We start from the raw sequence: 16,232 nt of genomic DNA on the forward strand, positions 1-16,232 counted from the left end.
GATGCAAAATTATTATTTAGATTCTATCTATCCGATTTGTTATCAACTTGGAACGACATAATGGTTGATTGAGATCAAAGAAACAAAAATGAAGCAAACAGTGGTATTATCAAGAAAATGTCAGTTATCTTGAGATTCTGAGTAATTTCATCATTGTGGGACAAATTATTCGGGAAGTACCACCAATGAAGTGTTCACATCAAAGCAGAATAAATTCGCATTAGTCGCTGATTTGCGACATTGAGTTTTATAATCCTATTTGGCTAAAATCACACTGATTCTATAGGCCCCTCAAAAAATATCACAACGAACAATTCTCCTTGATAGGATATTTGCTTTCTAAAAAATGAAAATAAATTTATATTAGATCTTAGTGGACGGTTGAACACCGTCGTCGACAGTACTTTAGGGCACAACCTTTTTGCATTGAAGATGGCTATTGCGAACCATATAGTGGCACCAAATCTTGTAGCCACTACATATGTCTATGTTACAAATATAAAGTAAATGGTAATATTATTCGCGACAATATGTACCCATATGTACCCTCTTTGGATAACATGGACGGAATGAACTTTTTCATTTTCTGGAAATTAACTTCATTGAAAGGCTGAAAAATGGCAACTGGTGGATAGATACAAGAAGTTAAAAGGACTAAAGATTACATGGTTCCAATATCAGGACGGAAATGTAAATAGTCTTCAATGGACCATATACCGTTGGGCCGTTTGGTGGCCAACTTCGTTAGCCTCTTTGTTTCATTGGACGAAGTGGCTATTGGGTTGGGCCTGTAGTAAAACCCTAGCTGCCAGCACATGTCTCCTTATCTTCCACGGGGGGTCATCTCGGCTGCCCATCAACGAGTTGATCAACACTTGGTTGTCTCCCTCATATATAACTCGTTGTTGTATTTTACGTGAGTCGCCAAGTAAAGTTGTCACCAAACTATGTACTAATGCTATTGGATCGACGTCATTTGCGCCTATATGTGAGTCGTCAAGTAAACTTTTTCTTTTTATTATTTTTTTTTTACGCTAGAGACAGTTGTTGTATTTTACTTCTTTTCCAATTTTTGAGTTGGACGTTTTTCCTCTCCAAAGGTAAAGTATGTGAGGTTGTTGTTTATTTCTTGTAGTACAAATCTGACACCATAGTAAAATTGTTATCATCAAACTTCAAATTAATTGGAAATAAGCAATGAGACTTTTCATCTCAATTATTTTTCTTTTACCCTCAATTAGCCTATGTAATTAAGTCTTGTGACACTTTGACTTGGGTTGAGCATACAATAACAATAATAATAATAAATTAGTAAAGGAAAATTGAGAAAAACAATGTGACGCTTTTTAAGGAGATATTTTATTTTAGATCACATAATTCATACAATGACAAATTAAGCGATCAAGAAACCCATTTACAAGCTACCATTTTCATCCCATAAGTTAAAAACAACTCTCATATTGTTAGAGGCATTTTGCAAGGCATGCAGCAAGACACGACCCCAGTGCTGCAAGTCATGAAATTTGAAGTTAGTGTTATCATCAAATATAAAAGTCTACTTTAACAACCAAATTTTGTACGAAAATTTCTATAACCTTTAAGGTTATGTAATCTTTATTATACAACTTAAAATATTTCATATATACACATATTATCTTTTGGAAACTTAAAATACATTGAACCAGTCATGCCGAAAAGGCACAAAATTTAAAAAGTGATATATATATATATAGGAAGTGAGTGAATTGACAAGATGGGTATACCTCTACGGTGGGAAGCACATCTCCTAGCGCAATTTAGGATACAAAATGCGTCTTGTGCCGAAGCTTGTTGGCTGAACATGCCTAGCATAACAAGCACTACCATGACCAACATAATCACATTCCTCGTCTGTTTAACAATTTTAGCTTCCATATCTTCTTACACCAACAAAACACCAAATCTTCTGTACTAAATATATTTCCTTCTCTAAACTTTGATGTGGACTTATTTGTAGGAACAAATGATTTTGAAGTCATTAAGTGTGACAAGTGACATTTGTAGGTAACGAAATCCCCCATATTTTATCTACTTTAAATAAAATCTAAAAGATTTGTGATATAACATGTATGGACATATGTCAGAAGGGAGGCGGGGATTGGTTAATGATTCCTTACTAAACCGAGAGCCAATTGACAAAAGAATCCAAAAGATTTTGTATGTTAAATGCAGAATCATATGGGGTGGTGGGATGGGTAAATGATTCCTTAATAAACCATGAGAGCCAATTGACAAAAGAATCCAAAAGATTTTGTGTGTTAAATGCACAATCTGTTGTAAAGCAATCCCACATTGGTGGGAGACAAGAATGTGGTGTTCCTCTTAAGAGGTTAAGCACCCTTCCCTAGTGAGGCCTTTTAAAACCGTGAGGTCTAGGTGTGCCAAAGCGGACAGTAGCACTAGCAGCCCAGAAGGCTGGTCCGCACCATCCTATAACACGCTATCAGCACGATTCACTCTAATGTGATGTGGTCTTTGGAGGGTGTGTTGTAAAGCAATCCCAGATTGGTGGGAGACAGGGGTGTGGTGCTCCTTTTAATAAGCACCTTTCTCAACTGAGGCCTTTTAAAATCTTGAGGCCCAGATGTGCCAAAGCGGACAGTGTCACTAGCGGCCCAGAAGGCTGGTCCTCACCATCCTATAACAGAATCCTATATTTTGTAAGAGATTTTTTTCAGCTAAAACTTTTAAATATATTAGAACTAGGGGTGGGAAAACGGTCCACGAACCCGAGACCCAGCCCGATCCGCCCAGACGGTTTACACCCGAAAACCGAAAGCTACCCGAGCCGGGCATACCCGGCCCGATGGTTCGGGCTTATAGGCGGGACTCGGACAGGGGCTCAAATCTGAGTCCCGGTCAAATAAGCCCGTCCGATACCCGATGCCCGATGATTCAAAACCTTGAGATCTTTAGATCCAACGACCGAGGTATCGCGTCTCTTCGGGGCATACCTCAGCCGTTGGATCAGAAGGGGCGTCTGGTATAAACCCTAAGACGCCCCTTGAACCCTATAAAAGCCCTAATCCCATTCCAACTACCACTTTATCTTGCCGCCTCCTCTCTTTCTCTCTTTCTCGTTCTCATCAAATCTGAGAGAAACCAACTCCATTGAACCCTAAAAAGCTTAAACCATTACACCTTCTCATCTATTCAACTTGTTAGAAGTGATTCGAATATGAATTTTGGATCCGTTAGCGGAGCTGATTGCTGAGATAGAGCTGATATGCGAAGCAGGGCTGGGAGGCAAAGCTGGACTCCGAGACAGAGCTGGAATGCGGAAGCTAGGCTCATGTCGGTGATTAGTGTTATCCATGTATAATGTCGGTTGTAGAGAGTGAGTTGTAGAGAGTCGGTGAGGCGGTGGGATTAGGGTTTAGTGGCTAAATAAACTAAACCTTAAGGAGATATCAGTAGCACAATCTCACGAATCTCTTGTGTAAAGTAATTTGCTTATCATACTGGAAATCATCGCGCCGTTGTCGCCGTGGAGTAGGTCTCACCAACCGAACCACGTAAATCTCTGTGTTCTGTTCTTGATTGTTCTTTACTATTCCTATTCTTTGTCTTGGATTGTTCGTATTGATCACATTAACCCTGACTGGCATAACAAACTAGTATCAGAGCTTTGGTTTTGAGGTTTCTGTGATGGCGAAATACGAGATAGAGAAGTTCAATGGAAGTAACGATTTTAATCTTTGGAAGATTAAGATGCGAGCATTATTAGTTCAACAGGTTCTGCCGAAGACGTTGAATGGGAAGGCTGCACTTGTTGAATCACTTTCAGAAGCAGAGAAAGAAGATCTCATGGTCAGATTCTACTCTGTTTGAGCAATGAGGTCTTGCGGGAAGTAGCGACGGAAACTACAGCCGATGGGCTATGGAGTAAGCTGGAGACAAGGTATATGACGAAATCTCTAACTAATCATTTGTACTAAAGAAGAAATTATTTAGCTTACAAATGTTAGAAGGGGAATCGTTGAAAGACCATATGGATGAACTCAATCGAGTATTCTTAGATTTGGCAAATATAGATGTCAAATTCGAAGAGGAAGATAAGGAAGTACTATTGCTTGCATCCCTGCCCCCATCATATGAAAGCTTTCTTGATTTTTTTATGTCTGGTAAAACAACTACAACCTTTGAGGATGTTAAAGCAGCATTGAACTTGAAGGAATTGAGACGCAAGTCAATGGAAGAAAATAAGTCAGAAGATGGTTTGGTTGTGAGGGAAGGTCGCAGCATGTGGTCGATGGAAAGGGCCGTTCACGGTCTAAATCGAAACCTAAGAAGTACAGATGCTTTAATTGTAAGAAAGAGGGACACTTCAATAAGAATTGTCCTGAGCTTAGGAAGAAGTCAGGTGAGGCAGCAGTCCTCGAAGAAGATGATGGTAATGTCTTGGCAATCATTGAAGAACGTTATGAAGCTATGGTTCTGGCGATCAATGTCTGCATCGCTGAAGAGAGGTGGATTTTGGATACTGGTTGTACGTCCATGTATGTCCTCATAAGGAATTGTTTTCCACTTACACAACCATTAATGGCGGTAAGGTGTTAATGGGAAACGACGCTCCTTGTAAGGTGTTTGGAATTGGTAGTATTCAAATCAAGATGCATGATGGTGTTGTGAGGACTATAACATACATCAGACATGTTCCAGAATTGAAGAGGAATCTAATCTCTTTGGGAACTCTGGATGATAATGGTTGCAAATATGCTGGTGAAGGTGGTGTTCTTCGGTTTTCTAAGAGGAGTCTTACAATTATGAAGGGGTTGAAAAAGAATGGTCTATATGTGTGACAGGGTAACACTGTTACCGGATCTGTAGCGGTATCATCATCAGACAAGGAAATTGAGACTACCAAGCTATAACATATGCGGTTAGGACATATGATTGAAAGGGGGATGGCTATATTGAGCAAGCAGGGTTTACTCTGTGAGCAGAAGGTTGGAAAACTGCAATTCTGTTAACATTGCGTCTTCGGGAAGCAATGTCGGGTAAAGTTCAGTATAGCAGTTCATAATACCAAAGGAACTCTGGATTACATCCATTCAAATCTTTGGGTCCCTCTCGGGTCAGTTCACATAGTGGGGTTAGATACATGTTAACCTCCATAGATGATTTTTCTAGGAAAGTATGGGTCTACATACTGAAACGCAAAGATAAGACATTCGTCAAGTTCAAGCAGTGGAAGGCCTTGATTGAGAAGCAGACTGGAAAGTCGATCAAACGCTTGAGGACTGACAATGGCATGAAATTTTGTGGAAACGAGTGTAATAGGTTCTGTGTAGACGAAGGGATAGTGAGACACTTGATGATGCATAAAATGTCCGGACGTTGACTAACGTCTGAAGAGTCAAAGATCAGACTAGAAGTCTCTCGGAACAGCTCGGCTTAAGGTAGCAGGACAACTAAAACCCCTGATGGTCCACTACACATTCCCACAACAGGGAGGTTGGCCAGAAGAAACTAGCTCTGCACAAAACGCCATTGACATGGATAGATCAGCCCTAGGATCTCTAAAGGAATAAAAGGGGTCTCCACAGGTTCGGCCCATATCTTACGCCCAGAACTGGGAAGATATCAGTGTTGCGCAACCTAATGACTTAATCCCGGACTCTCCAGAAAGATCTTAGTTGGTTACGCGTCTTGAAGTGTTTAAGCCCGGTTGGACTCAGCAGTATCTAAAGGAGGAAACTTCTCATTAAGAGTCTATCCTTCCGGCAAGATATCTACGAAGTATCCTTGAACATAGGAACTTTCACTTATCAAAGATCCGGGAAGAATCGAAGAGAAACCCTAGATACGCAAAAGAGGTAACTTCTATTACGGTTTGACGGCCACCGCCTCACCACCGCCACTAAGGACAGTCGGCTTACCTTCGCCTATAAAAGGCCCCCCACATCGTCCTTCAAAGGACACGATCTCTGGAGAATAAACACACCATCTCTCCTAAAAATAAGATCCCTTCACACCAGAAGGATCACCCCCCAAAACAGAGTTCTCATAACTCGCCCCCCAAAAGGATCAATCAATATTCATCTTTTTACTGCAAAGAGCACCCTGACTGTCTTGAGCGTTGGAGCGGTTTTCGAACCCTTTGTAGGTTTTCCTTCCTTGGGAACAGACGAACGGGAGCAAGCCATCTGGAGCTGGAGCAAGGAATCAGGAGCTGGACAAGAAATCAGGAGCTGAAGCAGGAAGCAATGAGCAAAGAAGCGGAGCAGAGGAGCGGAGCAGAGTAGAGAAGCAGAGCTGTACAGAGGAATCTCCCCTCTCTAAACAGAATATTCTATCATTATGGAGGCTGTCATGCATCAACTATGTTTTTCATGATGATTTAACGGGGAGCCAGTTTTCGACATCAGCATTTGGCGCTAAAAGGAGGGGATCTCTCCAGCAAATCCTCACATTCGGCAACTCGAATCCTAAAAGGGCCAGCTCAGGCATGGTACCAAGCGCTAGCCCCAGGATCAATAAAGTCCTTTGACCAACTCGCCCAAGCTTTCTGCGAAGCTTTCCGAGGAAGCACCAGCATCAAGAGAGGGACCGACGAGTTGTTCAATGTGGTACAAGGAAAGAGCGAAACTCTCGAAGGCTACTGGCAGAGATTTCGCAACCTTATGGTACAGGTTCCCTACCTGGAATCAAACGTCGCTTTTGTCGCCTTACAGAGAGGTCTCAGACAGGACGACGTAATCAAAGATATCTCGGGGAGAAAGCCAGGCAGCCTCGCAGATCTGATAGAAAGGTTGCAACAGTTTATCAGGACAGTGGAGAATTATTTACGAAAGAAGGAGGTGGCCAATATTCCTTATGAAAGTGAACGCCACCGAAAAAGAGAAGGGGAGGAAGTCAGGTTACCGAGGGAACGAGAGCGAGGCAGGAGGCCCAGGGCTGACTTCACAACATACACCCCCCAAATGAAAGGGAGGGAGGAAATCTTGCAAGTACTAGTAGCGAAAGGAAAGATTGAATTGCCCAAACCCAATGACGACCGAGGAGAGTTCGGTTCCTAAGATATGACTGTGTGGTGTGCCTTTCCCAGAGGCTACGGCCACAAGACCGACGACTATCGGCACCTCAAGAATCTGATTGAGGAGGTGGTAAGAAAAGGAGAACTGGATAAATACATCCATAAAGAACAACGACCCTACGAATACCAAAACAAAAAGCTAGTAAACAGGGCAGCAATCGGATCGGGATCTGAAATCAACGGGCATGGCCCCATTTCTAGAAAGCAAACAAAGGTTCAGAGGGGTCCACCGGAGTATTGGGGAATATCAATACCATAGCAGGAGGACCTACCCTCGGAGGAGCAACCTAAGGCGAGCAGCGCAGATACGCCAACGAAGCAAAAAACCAGTCGGTCTTTCTAATCAAGCCTGCCGTGGAAACTCCACCCATTGTCTTTACAGACGACGATCTGATCGGGGTAATAACTCCACATGCATATCCGCTGGTAATAACAGTTGTAGTTGCGAATTATAGGATAAAACGCATTCTAGTCGATATAGGGAGCTCCACGGAGGTCATGAGCCGAGCGTGCTTCCAAACACTCGGGGTAAGCGAATGCCATCTCAAATATTTTAAATCTTGCTTGACAGGATTCGGAGACAATCAGGTTGAAACAGACGGAATAACGACCATGCCAGTACTAATTGGCGGAGGAGAATCAGCAAAGGCGATAATGCTAAACTTCGCAATCGTCATATTAGGAAGAAACTTCCTGAGGGATTCAGGAGCAATAGTTTCCATGAACCACCTTATGATGAAGTTCCCAATTCCGGGAACGAATCTCATCGAAACGGTCAAGGGAGATCAGAAAATAGCCCGGGAATGCTATCTCGTCTCTGCCCAGGGCTGCGAACAAGAAGAAGTGAATCCAGTCACAGTTGGAGGAGACAAAGTGTTCTACGATGACCCGACGGCAGATATGCAGAGCTGAAAAACTAAAGTCATCACTACCCCTACTATCTTTCCCTTTTTTTTTGAATAAAGCCATTAGACAAAAGAAGTAGCATTACTAGCTACATATTTTACCTTATAAAATAAAAATATTTTTTAGCACAAGACACTATAATAGGAGGAGTCCTAATTAAAACTCATCTCGCTCTGAATCGAGCAGGTAGCCCTGACAGCGAAAGCCACGACCAGGGGCCTAAAGGCAGCCTTGGTAGGTGAGAGCAGCGACCAAGGGCCCTAATTTAAAAAACCCTGCTAAGCGAAAGCCACGATCAGGGACATGATAGCTTCCGTAGCTACAGCGACAACCGAGGGCCCTAAGGAGCAGTCCTAGTTAAACTGAACTTTGCTCGAGTAAAAACCGACCCCTCACCAAGGTCCCAAGGAGAAGTCCTAGTTACACTTATCAGCTCAAGCCGGCAAAGGAGGTAACTCCGTTAGCTACGGCTGCGACCCGAGGCCTCACAAGGAGGAGCCTAGCCAAACTCAACCCTTTACTCGAGTAAAACGTGGTCCCTGTGGATCCCGAAGGAGAAGTCCTAGATAAAACTACCGCCCCGATGAAGGTGACCGGGGGTATAAGGAGAAGTCCTTGCGAAACTATTCATGCTTAAAATGAGGAAGACAACTCTGGTAGCTAAGGCCACGACTGGGGGCACGGGAGGAGTCCCGGTGAAAACAAGTCGAGCTCAAGCCGACGAAAACAGCCTTGCTAGCGAAAGTTACGAACAGGGACAGGACAGCCTCGATAGCTATGGCAACGACCGAGGGCCCTAAGGAGAAGTCCTAGTTAAACTAGCCAAGCTAAAGCTGGCGAAACCAGCTCTGGTAGCGAAAGCCACGACCAGAGGTTTAAGGAGAAGTCCTAGTTAAACTAGCCAAGCTCAAGCTGGCGAAACCAACTCTGGTAGCGAAAGCAACAACCAGAGGTTTAAGGAGAAGTCCTAGTTAAACTAGCCAAGCTCAAGCTAGTGAAACCAGCTCCCGTAGCGAGAGCCACGACCAAAGGCCTAAGGAGAAATCTTGGCAAAACTAGTCCTGCTCAAGCCAACGAAACTAGCTCTGGTAGCGAAAGCAACGACCAGAGGTTTAAGGAGAAGTCCTAGTGAAACTTGCCAAGCTCAAGCTGATGAAACCTGCTTTGGTAGCGAAAGCCACGACCAGAGGTCTAAGGACGAGTCCTGGCGAAACTAGTTATGCGAAGACAGCTCTGGTATAAACAAACAGGGGCAGAGCAAAAAACTCTAACACTATTCAAAACTTTTTACGCAGGGCTAATTTGGGTTCTATTTTGCAGAAGGAAATAGTAAGCTTAGGGCATGTTAAACTAGGTCTGAAATTATTTCTTTTGCAGGAGCGATCATTCGGAGCATGCGTAGTAAGCCTAAGAAAAATTGCATTAGTGAGTATAGGGCTAATTACATTAACTTTTTAATTACATATTTAAGAAAACAGGAAAATACAGTTTGGTGGCAAGCTCTTATTTGCCAGAAGAAGAGGACGGAGGACCGCCAATATCCACCGAAGCCCTGATCATGACGACCAAAAGGCGACCACCTCCACGGCGACGAACCAGAAACTCACAGCAGAAAAAAGAGCAGGTTCAGAAGTACAGGTAGTACCAGTCAGAGAATAAACTAGAGGATAAAGTGGCATGGAGGAACTGAGGGTAGAAAGGTGATTGTCACCCATAAGATCACGCGGACGAAGGACGTCAACAAAACCCTCGCCAGCCACTTCCATGCAGAAGTGCTCAATGGAAAAGTCATCACGATTCAGAACCATGTGGAAGGCAACCCTAACATCACTACCAGAAAGAGTTCCACTAACCATTAAAAGAGACATGGTGAGATTTGAAAAAATTATTCTTGCCTTAAACGTCCATTTGTAAGGCAAAAAGGGCCATGATGATAGGGCGAGATCAACGAAGAGTCGCGGCAAGCAGTCTTGGGAAACTAGCAGACCCAAACATGGGAAATAAAGGAAAGCACAAAAGTAATGAAGAAAAGGTAATTCTTTATTAATTCATAAGAAGAGGCTATTACAGAAGAAATTACAGAAAATGACACCCAAAACCACCAATGGCATTTGGGTCTATTACAGAAGAAATTACAAAAAGCCCCAATTGTTGAGGGAAAGGAAAACATATCAAAAAACATGAGAGACTGCAAAAAGAGTCGTCATGGAGTTTGAGAGAAGAAAAGCGGAAAGGCTGACAGGAACTCCCATTCAGAGATGCAGTTAAGGACGAAGAAGCCCTCTGGGCATCATCACCCTGCCCTTAGCACCCAGGCGGAAGGCAGTACTGACAAGCCTCACCCTCCTTTGAGCTCAAACATAACAGCGCGTGAAATTATCACGCCCATTATGAAGAAACTCATCCTTTATCACGGTCATTATGAAGAAACATTCATCAAAGCAAACTCTTGGCATGAACTCAAACAGGGGCCTCATCCCGAACCTTTGGGAAGTAAACAAGAAGAAATGACGAAGCAACAACAGAAGGAAAGAACAGCCGAGATGTTTTTAAAACTTTTCGGTAATGAAGAATTAGGAGGCAAAAGCAGGCTATTTATAGTAAGAGGATAACCAAGAGACCTCTCGGAAATAGATAAGAAGCATTAAAGGCGACAGACCAGACTCGCCTCGAAAACACTCAACGGAATGATAACTAGGAAGTGCGAACAGCTCAAGAACCGCGGTTACCAAAGAGGCTTCTGAAGATTTCAAGGAGGTGTGCCTCGTTCACCAGTCACGACGTTCCACGCACCCACAAATGGCAGAGCAGGTTGCCGTGTGAAAAGATCCAAAAGATCAGCGCCAGAAGCACGGGATCAGAAAATCAAATCTATGACATCATAAAATCACGCATGGAAAAGAATCAATTGCTTGCGCAGAAGGCGAAACGTGCCCTAGAATCATAAGCCACGTGTCAGAACACAGTCGGATCAGCTCTAGCAGAGCTAACACCTAGTCAAAGAAAATCTCCAATTCATGAACATCAATTTGCTCTGGAGTACTGACAGTAAGACAGAACTCCACCAAACGGCCATGGTCAACGTAAGGCCCAAAGAGCTCAACGGTACAGCTCTGGGACAGGTAGTACTTTCGACTTCTGGCCTTCAAAGTAAAACACACTAATTACTTCTACTCCTTAGTCTATCTATTTCAACTAAGGAGTGGCGGGACGCATGATGATGCATAAAATGTCCGGACGTTGACTAACGTCTGAAGAGTCAAAGATCAGACTAGAAGTCTCTCGGAACAGCTCGACTTAAGGTAGCCGGACAGCTAAAGCCCATGGTCCACCACACATTCTCACAACCGAGAGGTTGGCCAGAAGAAACCAGCTCTGCACAAAACACCCTTGACATGGATAGATCAGCCCTAGGATCTCTAAAGGAACAAGGGGGGTCTCCACAGGTTCAACCCATATCTTACGCCCAGAACTGGGAAGATATCAGCCCTAAGAACTTAATCCCGACCTCTCCAAAAAGATCTCAGTCGGTTACGCATCTTGAAGTGTTTAAGCCCGGTTGGACTCAGCAGTATCTAAAGGAGGAAACTTCTCCTTTAGAGTCTATCACTCCGGCAAGATATCGACGAAGCATCCTTGAACTTCGGAACTTTCACTTATCAAAGATCCAGGATAGACTCGAAGAGAAACCCTAGATACACAAAAGAGGTAACTTCTATTACGGTTTGACGGCCACCGCCTCACCACCGCCACTAATAACAGTCGGCTTAACTTCGCCTATAAAAGGCCCCCCACATCGTCTAGAGAACAAACACACCATCTCTCCTAAAAATAAGATCCCTTCACACCAGAAGGATCACCCCCCCAAAACAGAGTTCTCATAACTCGCCCCCCAAAAGGATCAATCAATATTCATTCTTTTACTGCAAAAAGCACCCTGACTGTCTTAAGCGTCGGAGCGGTTTTCGAACCCTTTGCAGGTTTTCCCCCCTCGAGAACAGACGAACATGAGCAAGGCATCTGGAGTTGGAGCAAGGAATCAGGAGCTGGACAAGAAGTCAAGAGCTGAAGCAGGAAGCAAGGAGCAAAGAAGCATAGCTGTACAGAGGAATCTCCTCTCTTTAAACAGAATATTCTATCATAACGGAGGTTGTCATGCATCAACTCTTTTTTTCATGCTTATTTAACCGGGAGCCAATTTTCGACATCAGCAACACCATACGGTTAGAAAGACCCCACAACAGAATGGGGTGGCGGAACGTATGAACAGAACTTTATTGGAAAAAGCTTGTTGTATGCTTTCAAATACAGGGCTGCCGGAGGTGTTCTTGGCTAAAGTAGTGAACACGACAACGTATCTGGTAAATATTTCACCCTGTAGATCTATTGACTGTAAAACTCCTAATGAGGTATGGTCTGGTTATCCTGGTAATTATGAGAACTTGAGGATCTTTGGTTTTCCGGCTTATGCACATGTTAAAGAAGATAAACTTGATCTGAGGGCTAAGAAATGTGTATTTCTTGGGTATGAGCCTGAAGTTAAGGGTTATCGGTTGTGGAATCCAGATGGAAAATCGAAGAAGTTTCTCATAAGTAGAGATGTTACTTTTGATGAGTTAGCCATGGTAACTCAGAAGGTAACGCCTGTAGATGCTCGAGTGGGTGTTGGTAAACAGGTGGAGCAGGACGATCATAGGGAGCAGGTGGAGTTTGAGATAGACACTCCGGGAGAGGTTCGGCCTCAGATAAATGAGCAAGCTGAGGAAGATGAACCAGAGCTGGTTCATTACAGTTTTGCGAGGAATAGGGGAAGGAGAGACATCCGGGCACCGGAAAGGTATGGGATGGCAGATATGGTTGCATTTGCACTTAGTGAGCCATGCACCTACGAAGAAGCTATAAGGAGTGATGAATCTAGGCAGTGGTCTCTTGCCATTAATGAGGAGATTGAGTCTCTTCGGAAGAACCAGGCCTGGGAATTAGCCGAACAACCTAAGGGTCAGAAGATTGTTGGTAGCAATGGGTTTTCAAGAAGAAAGAAGGAATCCCAAGGGTGGAAGATGCACGTTACAAAGCACGGTTACTAGCTAAGGGGTTTACACAGCGAGAAGGGATAGGTATTTTCTCCTGTTGTTAAACATAGCTCTATTAGAGTGATACATGCTATGGTTGTTTTGTATGATATGGAACTGGAGTAGCTTGATGTTAAGACTGCGTTCTTACATGGAGAGATGGAAAAACAAATCTATATGCGTCAGCAAGAGGGGTTTGAAATTCTCGGGAAAGAATACCAAGCATGTTTTCTGAAGAAGTCTTTGTATGGACTGAAATAGTCTCCTAGGCAGTGGTATAAGCGTTTTGACACGTTTATGGTTAAAAACGGCTATGACCGAAGCAGGTATGATAGTTGTGTGTACTACAAGAAACTATCGGATGCTTCTTTTGTGTATCTACTTCTGTATGTGGATGACATGCTGATAGCTTGCAGATACATGGGAAGACCTGGGAGAGGTCATTGGCAGGCTGTGAATGGATATTGCGGTATCTAGGAGGAACTGCGGAGCTTGGTTTGGTTTACGACAGAGGTCGCTGACGGGCTACACATTCACATTCTGCGGGAGTGCCATTAGTTGGAGAGTAGTGCTGCAGTAGGTGGTAGCGCTGTCTACAACCGAAGTAGAGTACATGGCAGCAACATAGGCAGTGAATGAGGCAATATAGTTGAGTGGTTTAGTTCGAAATTTGGGCCTGAAGCAGGAGGTGACAGAGGTCTAGTGCGACAACCAAAGTGCTATTCATTTGCCTAAAAATCAAATAAATCACGAAAGAACTAAACACATTGACGTCAGGTATCACTTTATCAAGCACGTGATTGAACAAGGGAAACGAATTTAGGATACATATTTTATCTTATGAATGTCATATTTCTGTATGTATATGTGAATGCGTAGAACAGTATTGCCTTCAGATAAGTTATCTATTCTTGTTTCTAAGCATAAGTATGTGCCCGAATAATACTTAGAGTATAGGGTCATAGAAACCATTGATAAACCGAACGATGGGATTATGGTTTAAGTGGGAGTAGTCAATGGAGGTTCAAGGATAGAAATCCAAACAAACCATAGGCGAACAAGAAGTAACCTAAATGTATAGATTTTTTAGGAGGTATACTAGGAACTAATTAATTCCTTACGCAAACTTACATATACTCTACGTGTTAAGTCATGAATGGTTATGTTAGAGTTCACAATAGCGCATACTTGATAAAATACGTAAAAGTCTCCAAAAGAATTTCGAGTAAAGCCTACCCAGATTAAGACATCTGTTGAGCCCTTGTTCATCGATGGTGGGTCTGCCTCCGTAGGGTGTCATCTTTAACCTTAGGACAATACGGGTAGATTTATGAAGAGGTCTACATGCCTAAATGGTCATTCTCAACGAGTAAGCAAAAGAGTTTTAGACTTCGAGGCAAAGGATGAATTGAACACATAAACGTGTTATTCATCAACCAATAGTCATAGGAGTATGACCAGTAAAGAGTTACTTGATGGTATAACCTCTTAAGCATCTCAACATTTGTTTCTTGATTCAAATACTTATTCATGAACAAAAACACCAACACATATTTACAATCACATCACTCACACCAAAGAGCTAACACATGCTCAAACATACACAAAAATCACTTTTTTCACTTTTTTTTTCTTTTTTTTTTTATATCACTTTTTTTTCATTTCTTCTTCTTTGTTTTTTTTTCTTTTCTTTTCATAACACAAATACAAATAACCAAAACAAAATACAACACACACAACTCTATTCTTGCAATCAACTTTTCATTTCATACTTGCTTTTGACATTCTTCATTTTTTTATCTCATGTCTTCATTCTCGGGATATAAGATGATGGATGGTGATAGAGTATCCGCTTTCCTCTAGTTGGCATTCTCATTGGGTTTCATGGACTACAAGGGCGAGGTTAATTCGCTATCCTAATGTCACTCCTAGTGGATAAGGAAATTGAGCACACGAGATCAAATGAGCTCTTTTATAAGTTATGAGGTTGAGTAGCTCTTCATTCTACTCGGAGTTAGCGCGGAAGAGTACACTCGAATGACAATTTAGGCTTTGAGCTCTCACATGGGTTAAGTCTCCACTAATGTCTACTTTAGGTCTCTTAGAAATGTTTCTTCTTCACTAAGATGTCACTCACATGGCACAACACAAACACTAAAGGACTCGACTTTCATGGAAAGGCCATTAGCAATCACAAAACTCATCAACTCGACACATATGCATCAAAATTCTTAAAATTATCACTAGAATCACATGCAAATCAACTCAAAATGTTCAAAATTTTCAAATTTTGGCTAATTTGAACCCTTTTGTCTTTGAAACCCATGGTCATGCATTGGTTATGGTCATATCCCGCATCCCCAAACTTAAAACTAACATTGTCCTCAATATTATAAGCATACACTCACCAAAAGATAAAGAGACACATCAATCTAAAGAGAAGAGTGGAGATATTACCATAACCGAAGGAGATAAATGATGATACTACCAAGGCTCATGTATAAAGAGGTTCCAAGTTGCTGCCAAGCTCGCGCCATCCCCAAACTTGGAACAAACCACGCCTTAGAAGTAAAACATATAAGAATTATTATATGTCCCATCTAATAAAACATATAAAACATATTGTAGTATTATATGAAACATATAATAAAATAGGAATTGGAACAAAATAAAACTTATAAAACATATAAGAATTATATGAAACTTAGAACTAACTTGTCGTTGTAGTATAGTGGTAAGTATTCCCGCCTGTCACGCGGGTGACCCGGGTTCGATCCCCGGCAGCGGCGCCAAAAACTTGATAGGCCTAAAATAGGTCTATTCCCGCAAGTATACGGGGTCAAGTTATAGTATGTTAGTAAATTCATGAATCGTCCCAAGGGATAGGTAGGCAACTTCGGATATTGAAGGCGAGTTTAACCCAATAATCAAGATGTCAATAGCTACTTAGACTAAAACACACACACCCCACTTCATAGAATTGATGATTGATTTGTAAGAAATAAGAAAACAAATAAAATTAAATCAAATATCTAAAAGAGAGGTGAGAGGATATCTAAGATTATAAAATCCACCGCACAATTTCACTTTATAAAACAAGCAATTAATTACTTAAATCTCTTTTGTATTTACTCGGGATCCAATATAATGAACTATTTGGATTCCGGATGATGTTC

The 16,232-nt window shown here is 42.3% G+C and overlaps 1 long non-coding RNA gene and 1 other non-coding gene across 2 annotated transcripts; one reads left to right on the forward strand and one right to left on the reverse strand.

The window, feature by feature from the left end:
• Positions 1-1,343: 1,343 nt before the first annotated feature.
• LOC147567593 (uncharacterized) lies at positions 1,344-2,035 on the reverse strand. Its single transcript, XR_015237805.1, has 2 exons — positions 1,764-2,035; positions 1,344-1,507 (listed from the first exon to the last, which is right to left on the reverse strand). It is a non-coding gene; the product is annotated as an uncharacterized LOC147567593 (long non-coding RNA).
• A 13,738-nt stretch (positions 2,036-15,773) lies between these two features.
• On the forward strand, positions 15,774-15,845 carry TRNAD-GUC (transfer RNA aspartic acid (anticodon GUC)). Its single transcript has one exon. It is a non-coding gene; the product is annotated as a tRNA-Asp (tRNA).
• Positions 15,846-16,232: the final 387 nt, after the last annotated feature.

Source organism: Eschscholzia californica, unplaced genomic scaffold, assembly GCF_041429995.1.
Source record: "Eschscholzia californica isolate CP2 unplaced genomic scaffold, dmEscCali1.0.p SCAF_1, whole genome shotgun sequence".
Lineage (NCBI taxonomy): Eukaryota > Viridiplantae > Streptophyta > Magnoliopsida > Ranunculales > Papaveraceae > Eschscholzia > Eschscholzia californica.